At 39.5% G+C, this 16,396-nt stretch overlaps 1 protein-coding gene across 11 annotated transcripts in view; it reads left to right on the top strand.

The window, feature by feature from the left end:
• The window catches only part of mbd6 (methyl-CpG binding domain protein 6), a 195,997-nt gene that overhangs the window by 932 nt on the left and 178,669 nt on the right, over positions 1-16,396 (top strand). The window lies entirely within an intron of this gene.

The following is a 16,396-nucleotide window of genomic DNA, read 5'->3' as shown; positions in this document are numbered from 1 at the left end:
GGCCCAGTAGGATGTGAATTTTAGCCCACTAATGTGGTAAAAGAAACATATGGAGTTGAAGGACTTAAGCATTGAGCAGCTTTGTCATCTCACTCTAGTATTACCTTTTTTGTTATAAAACTCAATGGGATTTAATTAAAAAAATGCTAAATGCACAGAATGCTAGAGTTGATGCCAAATGCATAGAGACTTACAGTATGGATGTAATCTGTTATCTTTCCATAGTACAACAGTTTAAATAATACATTAATGTGGAGATGTTTTTCCTTTTAATGTGGAAAGGTTATGATACTGTAGATTTTTTCCCCCAAAAACTTGTATAACCTTTTCAAACAGGTGTGAGCAGAGATGTACAGTACATTGGGTTTATATGTTAGCATGTAGCAGCAAGTGACTTACTCAATTTGCAGTTTCAATTTCATGTTTTATGCTTTCATTTTGTTCTGTAATTATTAATGTTTTCAGATAAATGTTTATAGAAGTTGCTGAAAATATTAGCTGTTTTAACAGTGTACAGTACTGTTATGCAAAGTTGTAGGATCCCTTTCCCTGAGCCTTCTATAGGCCTCTGATGAACTATATAGTATTATTAAACTTTTCTGCATTTGTTTGAATTTGCATATCTCTTTCTACCAGTTTTCATTTTACGTGATCCCCAGTAGACTCATATACTCCTGCTGGGAGGGGGTCGGGTCTCTTTGGGGTTGAGGTGGCTCCAGGTTGACACACCTAGTGACACACCTTCTGTGGTAGATTTGGTAATCTGAGACTTGAACCAGGCAGGTCTGCAATACCCCAGGTCACTGTTAATGATTGATCGGCCAACTTGGCTCATTAATGTCACCCAAAAGATTAGACCTGTCACTGGGACCTGGGATTCTTCCCTCTCGACTCCAAATAAGCCAGCATGCAATATCCCAATGGGTAGGGCGGTCCTAGCTCGATGGCCATCTCTGGTAAGCTGCAACTTTTTAGCTGGTTCAACAACACCCCTGTACCCACTTGAGGGTCCCTAAACCTTGGTGCTGTCAATCTGCACTTAAGTTCACTGGAGTTGGGTAAATGGGATGTGTCTCTGAGGTGAACGTCTTGGGTACACAGAAGCCCTACGGTTATTTTAGATTTCTCAATAGCTTGATTTGGAGACTCTCAAACATGGTGGGCTTCTGAGTGTGTCAGGATACTTGGCTGACTTCAAAAAAATACTAATTTTTATTTTTTTTAAATTGTCAATTGTGCACTTCTGGAAATGGATGTTATGGTTTGAACTGATTATACTCTAAAATATTATAATTTGTATACTTGCTTTGCTTTTGATTTTTTAAAAATTCAAATGAGTGGTTAACATTCTTGATATAACAATATACTATCATATATAGTATTCCAAAAAGACTTATTTATCTACAGCTGCTACATGTTTTATCAAAATTTATACCTGTTTAGATAACTTTTCAAATGAATGGGTAATATTTTATATATGCTGGTCATGGTAATCAAATCGTTTATTGTTATGTACAGTGTGAAAAATGCTTGACGTCTCAATACATACTGTTATGGAAGTGCTTGGCATTTCTGCAGCAAGTATATTGTATTTTCATTTTCAGATTTATAAAACTTCAAGTGGAAAATTGAAAAGTTGTACAGTTTTTTAAACTTTTTGTTTTCAAAATACATAATATTCCTTGGGAAAAGTATTGAAAAAGTGCTGGTGTTGTAGCCTCTCTTAATATAGCATTACTACCTACCTACATATTACTGTTTATTTTTTTAATGAATTCCCTGATAACAAATCAGTAGAATTTTTTAATGATCATTGTCTTTCCGGTATGCATGGAATTGCATGATTAATGTTTGATTTATGCTATCTTCTCTGTCAAAATGGCATGAAGATACTGTAATGTTATATTAATTGTTAGCTACACTTGATAACAGATGCAATGATCCTATTCATAGTATGTTACAGCACAGAAAGAGGCCTTTCGACCCATTGTGCCTGTGCTGGATCTTTGAAAGAGCTATCCAATTAGTCTCACGCTCCTGCTCTTTCCCCATAGCCCTGTAATTTTTTTTCCTTCAAGTATTTATCCAATTCCTTTTTGAATGTTACTATTGAATCTGCTTCCACCACCCTTTCAGGCAGTGCATTCCAGATCATAACAACTCACTGCGTAAGAAAATATGTTTCCTCATGCCGCCTCTGGCTCTTTTGCCAATCACCTTGAATCTGTGTCCTCTGGTTACTGACCCTTCTGCCTCTGGAAACAGTTTCTCTTTATTCACTCTATTAAAACCCTTCATGATTTTGAACACCACTATCCAATCTCCTCTTAACCTTCTCTACTTTAAGGAGAACAACCCCAGCTTCCCCAGTCGCTCCACATAACTGAAGTCCCTCATCCCTGGTACCATTCTCGTAAATCTCTTCTGCACCCTCTCTAAGGCCATGACATCCTTCCTAAAGTGTGGTGCCCAGAATTGAACAGAATACTCCAGCTGAGGCCTAACCAGTGTTTTATAAAGTCTAGGTCATTAATATATATCAAAAAGAGCAGTGGCCCTAATACCAACCAATGGAAGGAACACCACTGTTTGCTTCCTTCCAGTCTGAAAAACATCTGTTCATCACAACTCTCTGCTTTCTGACCCTTAGCCAATTTTGTATCCACACTGCCACTGTCCTCTTAATCCCATGGGGCTTAATTTTGCTAACAAGTCTATTATGTGGTACTTTATCAAATTACTTTTGAAGGTCCATAATACACATCAACCGCACTACCCTCATCAACCCTCTCAGTTACTTCATCAAAAAACTCAACCAAGTTATAGTCAAACATGATTTGCCTTTAACAAATACGTGCTGACTTTCATTTATTAGACCATACTTTTCCAAATGCCAATTAATTTTGTACCGGATTATTGGCTCTAAAAGTTTCCCCACCACTGACGTTGGGCTGACTGGCCTGTAATTTCCAGGTTTATCCCTTTCCCCCTTTTTGAACAGGGGCGTAACATTTGCAATCCTCCAGTCTTCTGGTACCACCCTTATATCTAAGAAGGATTGGAAGATTGTGGCCAGAGCCTCTGCAATTTCCACCCTTACTTCCCTCCGTAACCTTGGATGCATCCCATCTGGACGGGGTGGCTTTTCTACTTTCAGTACTGCTAACCTTTCTAAGTACCTCCTCTTTATCTATTTTTATCCTATCCAATATCACTGCTACATTGACAACATCACCTTCTCTAGTGAAGACCGATGCAAAGTATTCATTCAGCATCTCAGCCATACCCTCTGCCTCCACAAGATCTCTGGCCCACCCTTCCTTTGACTATCCTTTTACTATTTACATGTTTATAAAAGACTTTTGGGTTCCCTTTTATGCTAGCCACGAATCTATTCTCATACTCTCTCTTTGTCCCTCCTTGTTTGCTTTTTATATCTCTTCTGCACTTTCTATATTTAGCTTGGTCCTCTACTGTATTTTGAACCTTACATTTATGATACTCCTTTTTCTGTTCCACTTTAATCTCTATTATCTTTAGTCATCCAGGGAGTTCTAGCTTTGGATGCCGTTCCTTTTCCCCCTCATGGGAATGTGTCTACTCTGTACCCCAACCAACTCCTCCTTGAAGGCCTCCCATTGTTCAAATACTGTATTGCCGACCAATTTTTGATTCCAATCCAGCTGGGCAAGATCCCTTTTTAGCTCACTGAAATTAGCCCTCCTCCAGTTAAGCATTTTTAGGCTTGATTGTTCCGTGTCCTTTTCCGTAACTATTCTAAACCTGATGATATTATGATCACTGTTCCCCAAATGCTCCCCCATGAAACGTGCCCCAGTTGCCCCATTTCATTCACCAGAACTAGATCCAGCACTGCTTCCTTCCTCGTTGGGCTGGAAACACACTGCTCAAGAAAGTTCTCTTGTACGCATTTCAGGAATTCCTCCCCCCCCCCCCCCCTTTGCCCTTTACACTGTTACTATCCCAGTCAATATTGGGATAATTTAAGTCCCCCGTTATCACTATTTAGTTCTTGCATCTTTCTGTAATTTGCCTGCAAATTTGCTCCTCTATCTCCTTTCCACTATTTGGTGGCCTGTAGTATACACCCAGTAGTGTAATAGCTCCTCTGTTGTTCCTTAATTCTAACCAAACAGATTCTGTCTTTGACCCCTCAACTGCATCATCCCTTTCCAATGCTTATAATAGTTTCTTTGATCAATGCTGCCGTGCCCCCTCCTTTCTTTCCTTCATGATTACCTTGTAGCCTAATTTAGATCATGTTGTTTATTTACTAATGTAACTTTAGCTGACTTGAATAAGGCAGTAACCACTCCAAAATTTGGCTCTGTTGCATTTGGTTGCTATAGTGATATTGCATATAAAGAATTTCATGAACACCAAGAAGCTTTCTTGTTTTAAGAAAAAAAAGTGAGTTGACACAGCTGTGTAGCAATGATGCGATATTCAGCATTTATATTGCTAAATTATTGGTGATATTGTGTTGTTTTGTTATTGCTTTAATTGATTATGGTGGTACACTATAAAAATTTGTCTCAAGTCTTTTACTTGTAAACAAAATATGATTTTATGTGGTCAGTTTGCAATACTTTTCTGTCAAAATATGTTGGGTAACCTATATTTTTTTAATATGCTAGCATTACATTTTGGTACAAATATTTGAAGGATATTAATTTATCTATCATGTACCACCCTACATGCCTACATTTTCTTCAAATTTTGAATTGCTTGGTTATATTGAGTGAATTATTGCATTGTACAACTGTATGTCGGCAATTTTCAAAAGTTCCTTCTGATTTATGCTGCAGGGAACAGTTTTTTAAAGTAAGATAACTTCAGAAAGCAGATCTACAGCAGCGTAATACATTCTGTCCAACAATGTGATGTAAGCACTAGTGTGATATGTTTCACCATATGCTTCATAACTGTCCAGAGGTCTGTTTGTGGTTTACAAATTTATATGTTCTGTGAAATAACCAACTCTACTTGAGAGAGGTTTGCCACAAACAAAATTGAGAGAAATAAGAACCACTTGCTAAAGGTTCCTGGAACCCTTTGTAATAGTACTGGCTCAAGCGCTAACCAAAAACTGCCAAATTCAGTAAGAATGTGTGAAATCACTAAGAATTATTTTGCAACTAATGTTTCAAAAATTTGGGCCAAAATCTTGGTAGGATTGGGCAAATTAATTGTTTTTAATTGATAGTTAATGGGTAAGCTTGTTACAATTTGTTGGTCAGTGACTTTTTGAAAAATATGGTGGGCTTTTTCCAAAAAAAGGTGTAATTAGCTTCTAGAACGATGGAAATTGCCTCAATTGCTTATATATATGTATCTGCTTAATGTGACTATCGGAGCAAAGAATTTTATGGTGCAAAGTATCTGGGTGGCCTCCTAAACACTCGTACCTGTCCTTTATAAGAATCAGACTATGAATTGATATTTTGTATCTAAAAATAATTTTATTACAGTTATGCAGAAAATATCACCCATATTCAGTGCTTTGGTAAGGCCAATGAAGCAACTGGAAATTAATAGGATTGTAAATCAGGGTTTATTTCATCTGTGGGAGTAGGGAATGCTGGTTGCCTTCCATGTGGAAAAAAATCAGTTTTTGTGGAGGAAGCTGTTGAACTAAAATGTACTGAAACTGGTGCATTTAACTTGTGGACAAGATCTCTTGAATTACCTGTGGCAAACATGAAACATACCAGTTTCAGTGCAACATGCCTTATAGTTGTTCTGTCAAAGAGCTGTTCAATTTTTTAAATAAAGCTTTGGTATATGGGATAAGAATATTTTCATTCAAAAAGTGACAGCACAGAACTAACCTAGTATTTTTAGACATGCACAATGAATGAAGCAAGCAAAATTTTTCTTGCTTACTGATTAAGGTACAATTTAAACTGGTTCCTGTGCTATACAAGGTGGAATACTGCAGTCCAAAATGTACTATTAACCTGGAAATAGAATTTGATGTGTTTTTACAATATTATTGCTTTGTTATTTATATAATGCAGGCTGCAATTCCAAGTTTATTTTTGTTTAGTCATGATGCAAATAGCCTAAACCTGTGTTATTAGATAGAAAGGTATGTGTGCATACGCAATTGAAAGAGAATGATGGGAATTTTGTTCTTTAATGTATACAGAAGTTAACTTCAGACCCTTCTCATGCTGAGAGCCCTGGCTGCCATTTTTGAGTTTGATCAGTACTGTAATAAAAATGGCATAGCAAGAAAGACCTGAAGTAGAATGTTGAATATTTAACTTTTTTACTGTAATTTTGTAATTGGTTTACTACCTGTTGTGCAAACAAACTTGGCACACTAGGTTGTCCAATAGAAACTGCTGACTAACCACAGGTGTGGCTATGGTGACACTGTTTCAGCCCCATGCACAAAATTTAGAAGAAAACATCTTGCATACACTCACACAATACAGGTAAATGTACTTCAAATGTGTATATTTAGTTAACAAACATCTACCACCATTCTGTAACCAAGGAGGTAAAGCGTACACACTCTAATTTTTTGTCTTGCCATTTTACCGACAAATGCACAAAAAGGTTAATGTACACATGCATATGCCGTGTGAGTGAGTATAGAGATCACATGCCCAATGATGGTGCCCATTACTCATTTTTTAATTTACTAATCAGAAATGCAATTAGGTACATGTGGCTAGTGACTAATGTATTGGACAACACTGCCCTCGTGAATCTGGGCTCTACCTCCTTTATTGTTTCAACATCCTTCCTATAGCATGGAGCCTAAAATTGCACATAATACTCCAACTGTGGCCTTACTCAGGTTTTACATAGATTCACCATCTTGACTTTTATGTTCTAAACCTCTTGTCATAAATTCAGTATTCCATTAACTTTTTTTAATATGGCCTCATCCACTTGAGTTGCTGCTTTTAATGTTTTGTGAACCTGGACCCCAAATCCCTCTGCTCTTCCATAGCATCCAATCTTCTCCCATTCAAAGTATAATTGTTTTTTTTATCCAAAATGTATCAACTCATACTTAGTCACATTGAATTCCATCACCACTTTTTGCCCATTCCACCATCTTATCAGTATCCTCTTGCAGCATGCTTTGGTCATCAGAATTATTGGGGGAGGGTTTAAACTAATTTGGCAGGGGGGTGGACACGAGGATGAAACATTAGAGTGGAGAAACAAGGTGCACAGACAAGTAGCACTAGAGTAAAGAATAGTTCAGAAATAGGAGGGATCAGACAGGGGCAAATGCAAGGCAGTCTGAGATTGGTGTGCATGTGTGTAAATGCACATAGCATTGTAAATAAGGTTGGTGAGCTGCAGGCTCAAATCGTCACATGGGACTATGACATAGTGGCAGTAACAGAGACTTGGCTCAAAGAAGGGGAGGATTGGGTACTTATATTCATGGCTACAAGATATTCAGGAAAGACAGGGAAGGAAAGAAAGGAGATTGGGGGTGGGGTGGGGAGGTGGTGGTTGGCAGTATTGATTAAAGAAACAATTATAGCACTGGAAAGGGCTAATGTAGCTGAGGGGTCAAAGACAGAATGTATTTGGTTAGAATTAAGGAACAATAGAGGAGCTAATACACTACTGCGTGTATACTATAGGCCACCAAATAGTGAGAAGGAGATAGAGGAGAACATTGGCAGGAAAATTACAGAAAGATCCAAGAACTATAGAGTACTTGTAATGGGGGACTTCAGTTATCCCAATGGAAACTGGAACAGTAACAGTGTAAAGGGCAAAGAGGGGGAGAAATTACTGAAATGTGTTCGAGAACTTTCTGGAACAGTGTGTTTCCAGTCCAACCAGGAAGGAGGAAGTACTGGATCTAGTTCTCGGGAATGAAGTGGGGCAGGTGGAGCATGTTTCAGTGAGGAAGCATTTAGGGAACATTGATCATAATATCATTAGGTTTAGAATAGTTATGGAAAACGACAAGGAACAATCAAATGTGAAAATGTTTGATGGGAGGCGGGCAAATTTCCGTGACTTAAAAAGGGATTGTGTCCAGGTGGATTGGAATCAAAAATTGCTGGCAAAACAGTAATTGAACAATGGGAGGCCTTTAAGCAGGAGTTGGTTTGAATACAGAGTAGGTACATCCCTATTTTTTTTATTCGTTCATGGGATGTGGGCGTTGCTGGCGAGGCCAGCATTTATTGCCCATCCCTAATTGCCCTTGAGAAGGTGTTGGTGAGCCGCCTTCTTGAACCGCTGCAGTACATGTGGTGAAGGTTCTCCCACAGTGCTGTTAGGAAGGGAGTTCCAGGATTTTGACCCAGTGACGATGAAGGAATGGCGATATATTTCCAAGTCGGGATGGTGTGTGACTTGGGGAACGTGCAGGTGGTGTTGTTCCCATGTGCCTGCTGCTCTTGTCCTTCTAGGTGGTAGAGGTCGCAGGTTTGGGAGGTGCTGTCAAAGAAGCCTTGGCGAGTTGCTGCAGTGCATCCTGTGGATGGTACACACTGCAGCCACTGTGCGCCAGTGGTGAAGGGAGTGAATCTTTAGGTGGTGAATGGGGTGCCAATCAAGCGGGCTGCTTTGTCCTGGATGGTGTCGAGCTTCTTGAGTGTTGTTGGAGCTGCACTCATCCAGGCAAGTGGAGAGTATTCCATCACACTTCTGACTTGTGCCTTGTAGGTGGTGGAAAGGCTTTGGGGAGTCAGGAGGTGAGTCACTCGCCACAGAATACCCAGCCTCTGACCTGCTCTTGTAGCCACAGTATTTATATGGCTGGTCCAGTTAAGTTTCTGGTCAGTGGTGACCCTCAGGATGTTGATGATGGGGATTTGGCGATAGTAATGCCGTTGAATGTCATGGGGAGGTGGTTAGACTCTCTCTTGTTGGAGATGGTCATTGCCTGGCACTTGTCTGGCGCGAATGTTTCTTGCCACTTATCAGCCCAAGCCTGGATGTTGTCCAGGTTTTGCTGCATGCGGGCTCGGACTGCTTCATTATCTGAGGGGTTGCGAATGGAACTGAACACTGCAATCATCAGCGAACATCCCCATTTCTGACCTTATGATGGAGGGAAGGTCATCGATGAAGCAGCTGAAGATGGTTGGGCCTAGGACACTGCCCTGAGGAACTCCTGCAGCAATATCCTGGGGTTGAAATGATTGGCCTTCAACAACCACTATCATCTTCCTTTGTGCTAGGTATGGGAAAGGAAGAGCATCCAAAGGTCGAGCTTCCTGGATAACTAAAGATATAGAAATTAAAATGAAATAGAAAAAGGAGACTTATGACGAATGTAAGGTTCATAATACCAGACTGAATACAGAAAGTACAAAGGAGATCTAAAAAAGGGAATAAGAGGGGCAAAGAGAGAGTATGAGAATAGATTAGCGACTAACATAAAATGGAACCCAAAAGCCTATTATAAACATATAAATAGTAAAAGGGTAGTCAAAGAAAGCATGGCACCGATTAGGGACAAAAAAAGAGATCATCTTGTGAAGATAAAGGACATGGTTGAGGCATTAAATGAATACTTCTCATCCGTCTTCACTAGAGAAGAGGATGCTGCCATTGAAGCAGTAAAGGAGGAGGTAGTAGCGATATTGGATAGGATAAAAGATTGACAGTACTCAAAGTAAAAAAGTCACCTGGTCGAGATGGGATACATCTTGGGTTACCGAAGGAAGGGTGGAAATTGCGGATGCTCTGGCCACAATCTTCCAATCCTCCTTGGATATGGAGATGATGCTGGAGGATTGCAAGTGCTATACCACTGTTCAAAAAAGAGGAGCGGGATAAACCCAACAACAACTGAATATTCAAGGATATTTGACATATTTAGGAAGGACAGGCAAAAAGGAAAAGGAGGTGGGGTAGCGCTGTTAATAAAGGATGAGATCAGTACAATGTTGAGAGAGGATCTTGGCTCAGAAGATCAAGATGTAGAATCGGTTTGGGTGGAGCTAAGAAACAGCAAGGGGCAGAAAACATTGGTGGGAGTTGTTTATAGGCCACCAAACAGTAGTGGTAATGTAGGGCACGGTATAAAGCAGGAAATTAGAAGTGCATGTAACAAGGGTAATGCAATAATCATGGGGGACTTTAATCTACATACAGATTGGGCAAACCAAATTAGCACATACTGTGGAGGACGAATTCCTGGAATGTATACGAGGTGGTTTGCTGGACCAGTATGTTGAGGAACCAACTAGGGAACAGGCTATTTTAGATCTGGTATTGTGCAATGAGAAAGGGTTAATTAATAATCTTGTTGTAAAGGAGCTCTTAGGGAAGAGTGACCAAAATATGATCGAATTCCTCATTAAGTTTGTAAGTGATGTAGTTCAATCCGAAACTGGGGTCTTAAATCTAAACAAAGGAAAGTATGAAGGTATGAGGCGCAACTTGGTTGTGGTTGATTGGGGAACTACGTTGGTAGACAGGCAATGGCTAGCATTTAAATAATTAATACATAATTTGCAACAAATATATATTCCTTTTAAGGCACAAAAAACCAACAGGAAAGGCTGTCCAACTGTGGTTAACAAGAGAAATTAAAGACAGTATTAAATTAAAGGAAGAGGCATATAAAATTGCCAGAAAAAAACAGTAAGCCTGAGGATTGGGAGCATTTTAGAATTCAGCAAAGGAGGACCAAGAAATTGATAAAGAAAGGGAAGATAGAATATGAGAGTAAACTAGCGAGAAACATAAAAATGGACTGCAAAAGCTTCTATAGGTATGTAAAAAGGAAAAGACTGACTAAGGCAAACGTGGGTCCCTTACAGTCAGAGATGGGAGAATTTATCATGAGGAATAAGGAAATAGCAGAGAAATTAAACAAATACTTTGTGTCTGTCTTCACAGAAGAAGACACATAAAACCTCTCAGAAATACTAGAGAACCAAGGTTCTGACGAGAATGAGGAACTGAAAGAAATTAGTATTAGTAAAAAAAAAGTACTGGTGAAATTAATGGGACTGAAAGTTGATAAATCCCAAGGACCTGGTGATCTACATCCCAGGGTTTTGAAAGAGGTGGCCATAGAGCTAGTGGGTGCAATGGTTGTCATCTTCCAAAATTCTACAGATTCTGGAATGCTTCCTGCAGATTGGAGGGTAGCAAATGTAACTCCACTATTTAAGAAAGGAGGAAGAGAGAAAACAGGGACTACAGACCTATTAGCCTGACATCAGTAGTAGGGAAAATGCTAGAATCTATTATAAAGGATGTGATAACAGGAAACTTAAAAAATAATAATAGGATTTGGCAGAGTCAACATGGATTTATGAAAGGGAAATCATATTTGACAAACCTATTGGAGTTCTTTGAGGGTGTAACTAGTAGAATAGATAAGGGGGAGTGGATGTAGTGTGTTTGGATTTTCAGAAGGCTTTTGATAAGGTCCCACACAGAAGATTGGTGAACAAAGTTAGAGCACGTGGAATTGGGGTAATATACTGGCATGGATTGAGAATTAGTTAACAGACAGAAATCAGAGAGTAGGAATAAACAGGTCTTTTTCAGGTTGGCAGACTGTGACAAGTGGGGTAGTGCAGGGATCGGTGCTTGGGCCCCAGCTATTCACAATCTATATCAATGATTTGGATGAGGGGACCAAATGTACTATTTCCAAGTTTGCTGATGACACAAAACTAGGTGGGAATGTGAGTTGTGAGAAGGATGCAAAGAGGCTTCAAGGGGATATGGACAGGCTAAGTGAGTGGGCAAGAACATGGCAGGTGGAATATAATGTGGAAAAATGTGAAGTTATCCACTTTGGTAGGAAAAACAGAAATGTAGAGTATTTTTTTAAATGGTGAGAGATTGGGAAATGTTGATGTTCAAAGGGACCTGGGTGTCTTTGTACATGAGTCACTGAAAGCTAACATGCAGGTGCAGCAAGCAATTAGGAAGGCAAATGGTATGTTGGCCTTTATTACAAGAGGATTTGAGTACAGGAGATGTCTTACTGCAATTATATAGGGCCTTAGTGAGACCGCACCTGGAGTATTGTGTACAATTTTGGTCTCTTTACCTAAGAGAGGATATACTTGCCATAGAGGGAGTGCAACGAAGGTTCACCAGACTGATCTCTGGGATGGCGGGATTGTCATATGAGGAGAGATTGAGTAGACTAGACCTGTATTCTCTAGAGTTTAGAAGTATGAGAGGTGATCTCGTTGAAACATACAAAATTCTTGCAGGGCTCGACAGGGTAGATGCAGGGGAGGATGTTTCCCTGGCTGGGGAGTCTAGAACCAGGAGTCACAGTCTCAGAATAAGGAGTAGGCCCCTTAGGACTGAGATGAGGAGAAATTTCTTCACTCAGGGTGGTGAATCTTTGGAATTCTCTACCCCAGAGGGCTGTGGAGGCTCAGCTTTTTGAGAGATCGATAGATTTCTAGATATTAAAGGCATCAAGGGAAATGGGGATGGTGCAGGAAAATGGCGTTGAGGTAGAAGATCAGCCGTGATCTTGTTGAATGGCAGAGCGGGCTCGTGGGGCTGGATGGCCTACTGCTGCTCCCATTTCTTATTCTTACAGGCCAGCCAGCCAGCCTAATGTCGGTGGTGGGGGAACTTTGAGACAATAATTTGGGACAAAATTAATTGGAACTTGGAAAAGTATGGACTAATAAATGAAAGTCAGCATGGATTTGTTAAAGGAAAATCATGTTTGACGAACTTGATTGAGTTCTTTGATGAAGTAACGGAGAGGGTTGATGTTGTGTATATGGACTTTCAAAAGGCATTTGATGAAATACCACATTATAGACTTGCTTTCTAAGTTAAAGCCTTTGGGATTAAAGGGACAGTAGCAGCATGGATTCAAAATTGGCTAAGGGACAGAAAGCAGGGAGGGAGTAGTGGTGAACTGTTGTTTTTCCGTCTGGAGGGAAGTATATGGTGGTGTTCCCCATGGGTCAGTATTAGGACCACTGCTCTTTTTGATATATATTATTGACCTGGACTTGGGTATTGTGGGTATAATTTCAAAGTTTGCAGATGACACAAAACTCCAAAATGTAAACAGCATGGAGGATAGTAACGGGCATCAGGAGGACATAGACTGGTGAAATGGGCAGATTCATGGCTGATGAAATTTAACAGAGAAGTGCAAAGCAATGCATTTTGATAGGAAGAATGAGGAGAGGCAATATAAACTAAATGGTACAATTTTAAAGGGGGTGCAGGAACAGAGAGACCTGGGGTTGCACATACACAAACCTTTGAAGGTGACAGGACAAGTTGAGAAGGCTGTTAAAAAAGCATATGGGATCCTGGGCTTTATCAATAGAGGTGTAGAGTACAAAAACAAGGAAGTTATCCAAAACCTTTATAAAACACTGGTTAGGCCTCAGCTGGAGTATTGTGCTCAATCCTGGGCACCACACTTTAGGAAGGATGTGAAGGCCTTAGAACAGGTGCAGAAGAGATTTAATGGAATGGTACCAGGGATGAGGGACTTCAGTTATGTGTAGAGACTGGAGAAGCTGCGGTTATTCTCCTTAGAACAGAGAAGGTTAAGGGGAGAGCTGGGGAATGGGACTAATTGGATAGCTCTTTCAAAGAGCAGGCATGATGGGCCAAATGGCTTCCTCCTGTGCTGTACCTACTATGATATTGTGCCTCATACTGTAGTATTATCTGCAAATTTGCACATTACTCTGTCTAGCCTTCTATCCAAACCATTGATGTATACACAGTGAGCAGTAGCAGTCCCTGAACAGAACTCTGAGACACCACTAGCCACTTTCAACCTCTTTGAGAAACTTTCCTTAACTCTTCCATTTTAACCAGTTTCCAATCCAAGTTGCTATCCTTCCCCTAATTCCATATCCATAAATCTCTTGTGCGGTACCTTGTCAAAGGCTTTCTGCAAGTCCATGTGCACCACGTCAACTGCGTTTTCCCCATCCACTGTTATCTCCTTTAAAGAATTCTATTGGGTTTGTCAAGCACGATCTTCCTTTCTGAAATTTACGTTGGCTGCTTCTAATTATTTTCTCTTCATCTAGACATTTAGTAATTTCATCTTTAATTAAAGATTGTAAAATTTTTTCTACCACAGATGTTAAACTAACTAGCCTATAATTACTCGGGTTGTTTCAGTCTTTTTGAAAATGGATATTAGATTGCCCACTCTCCAGTCCGCAAGCACATCCACACTCAATATAACTCTAAAATATAATTTCTAGGACCTCTACTATTTCATCCCCCAGGATCATTCAAAGTATCCCTTCAGGTCCAGGCACTATGTCCTTTGGCTTAATTGATTTCTCTGATTTTTTTTTAAAATTTCTTAATATTTCTCATCTTGCTTTTAATAAATTCAGGATTTATTTCCTCCCCAATATCCTTCTCTTTTATAAATATAGATTCAAAATACTTGTTAAAGTAACTCTGCCAATTTCTGTTTATCTTCTACTAATTCACTATTCTTTCTTTCAGGAGTCTCAGCTACCACTTAACAATACCTTTTTTATTGTTCTATTTGTAGAATACTTTACTGATTTTACTGTTTGCACTACATTTTGAGTTTCCCTCCTCAAACTCATTTGCTTTCTTCATCTAGCTTTTAATCTCTCCTTATTTTCATTTATATCTATAGGTCCCTTAGAACCTCTTCTTCAATTTTAGTTTGTTCCTAACCTCTATCTGCAACACCCAGAAACTTGAACCAATCTCCTTTTCTAATAATAAAATTAGAGCTAGGCCATTCAGGAGTGTAATGAGGAAGCATTTTTTTCATGCAAAGAGTAGTAGAAATCTGGAACTCTATCCCCCAAAAGGTTGTGGATGCTGGGACAATTGGAGCTTTCAAGACTGAGATAGATAGATTTTTGTTCGGTAAAGGTATCAAGGCACATGGAGCAAAGGCGGGAAAATGGAGTTGAGGTGCAGATCAGCCATGATCTATTTTTTTTTTCTGTGAGATAATTAGATTGTTACGTTGACAACCTAATCAAAATCTTTAAATCAAAACTCTTGAGGAACATCTGAACAAATAGCTAGGGTCAAATGTAGATCATTGGCTTTGTTGAGGATATAATAGAGATTTCCAATACAGACCAGGATTATTTTGAGTAGAATTGACTTATACTCTCTGGAGTTTAGAAGAATGAGAGGTGATCTCATTGAAACATACAAGATTCTGAGGGGGCTTGACAGGGTCGATGCTGAGAGGTTGTTTCCCCTGGCTGGGAGTCTAGAACTAGGGGGCATAGTCTCAGGATGAGGGGTCGGCCAATTAAGACTGAGATAAGGAGGAATTTCTTCACTCGGAGCATTGTGAATCTTTGGAATTCTCTACCCCCAGAGGGCTGTGGATACTCAGTTGTTGAATATGTTCAAGGCTGAGATAGATATTTGGATTCTCGAGGAATCAACGGATATGGTGATTGGGCGGGAAAGTAGAGTTGAGGTCGAAGATCAGCCATGATCTTATTGAATGGCGGAGCAGGCTTAAGGGGCCGTATGGCCTACTCCTGCTCCTATTTCTTATGGTCTTGTGTTCTTATAAATCGGTATGTGCCCATAAAAGCCACATGTAAAGCAATATGATTTTATATTTCTTACATTTTGTTACTCGTTAGAAAACACAAATGTCGGGGAGGGTGTTGAAACTGAGTGGCGCAGTGTTTTAGATGCTAACCTTTTACTTCTGGGTCCTGGGTTCGTATCCAATTCAGACTGATAGAATGAAAATCTTTGCAAGGAAAGTCTCAGTCCAGTTTCTATCTGAAATGAGTTCCTAGTAGGCAGGGTCCTACAGCACAAGACCATCCCTAATTGGCAGCCTCACTCAAAGGGGCTATAGAATGGCCATTGAGAGAAATGAAATATGTCGCAGTGGTGCAGGAGGGTTGCTCTTTGGACATTGGGGCTGAGGCACATTGTTGGGGAAGAATAGCTTTATTCTGCATCTGGCTGTGATAGACCTAACCTGGGACTGTTTAAAGCTGACTCATTCCTCACCTTGAGCACAAAAATAAAGAAAAAACCTTAAAAATTTAATCAGAGAAAGGAGCGTCTAGCATGGTAATTATTTTAGTAGCTGAAAATCAAATGTTTAAAGGGTTTTTAAAAATTTAGGTAGGATTTTTCTTAATGCCATAGGTTTCAGTGTTTCAAGCTGACGGTTTGCTGAGAAAATGTAAATTTTGTTGTGGGATGAGATTTTTTTTCCCACAAAACAGTGGACGGAGGATGTGAAATATGCATATTTCCTAAAATTTTATAACATATGTTTTGTTACATTTCTGAATTTATTTGTAATTTTCATTGGGTCAAATATGGGGTCTGTTGTTCTGAAAGCTAATTAAATGCTTGAGTAGAATATCATTTATTCAGATCTGTACTATACTACTTTTAATGCAGGATTAATGGTTTT

This window comes from Heptranchias perlo, chromosome 7, assembly GCF_035084215.1.
Source record: "Heptranchias perlo isolate sHepPer1 chromosome 7, sHepPer1.hap1, whole genome shotgun sequence".
Lineage (NCBI taxonomy): Eukaryota > Metazoa > Chordata > Chondrichthyes > Hexanchiformes > Hexanchidae > Heptranchias > Heptranchias perlo.
Note: the sequence above shows the minus strand (reverse complement) of the source record. Positions and strands in the feature narration are given on the sequence as shown.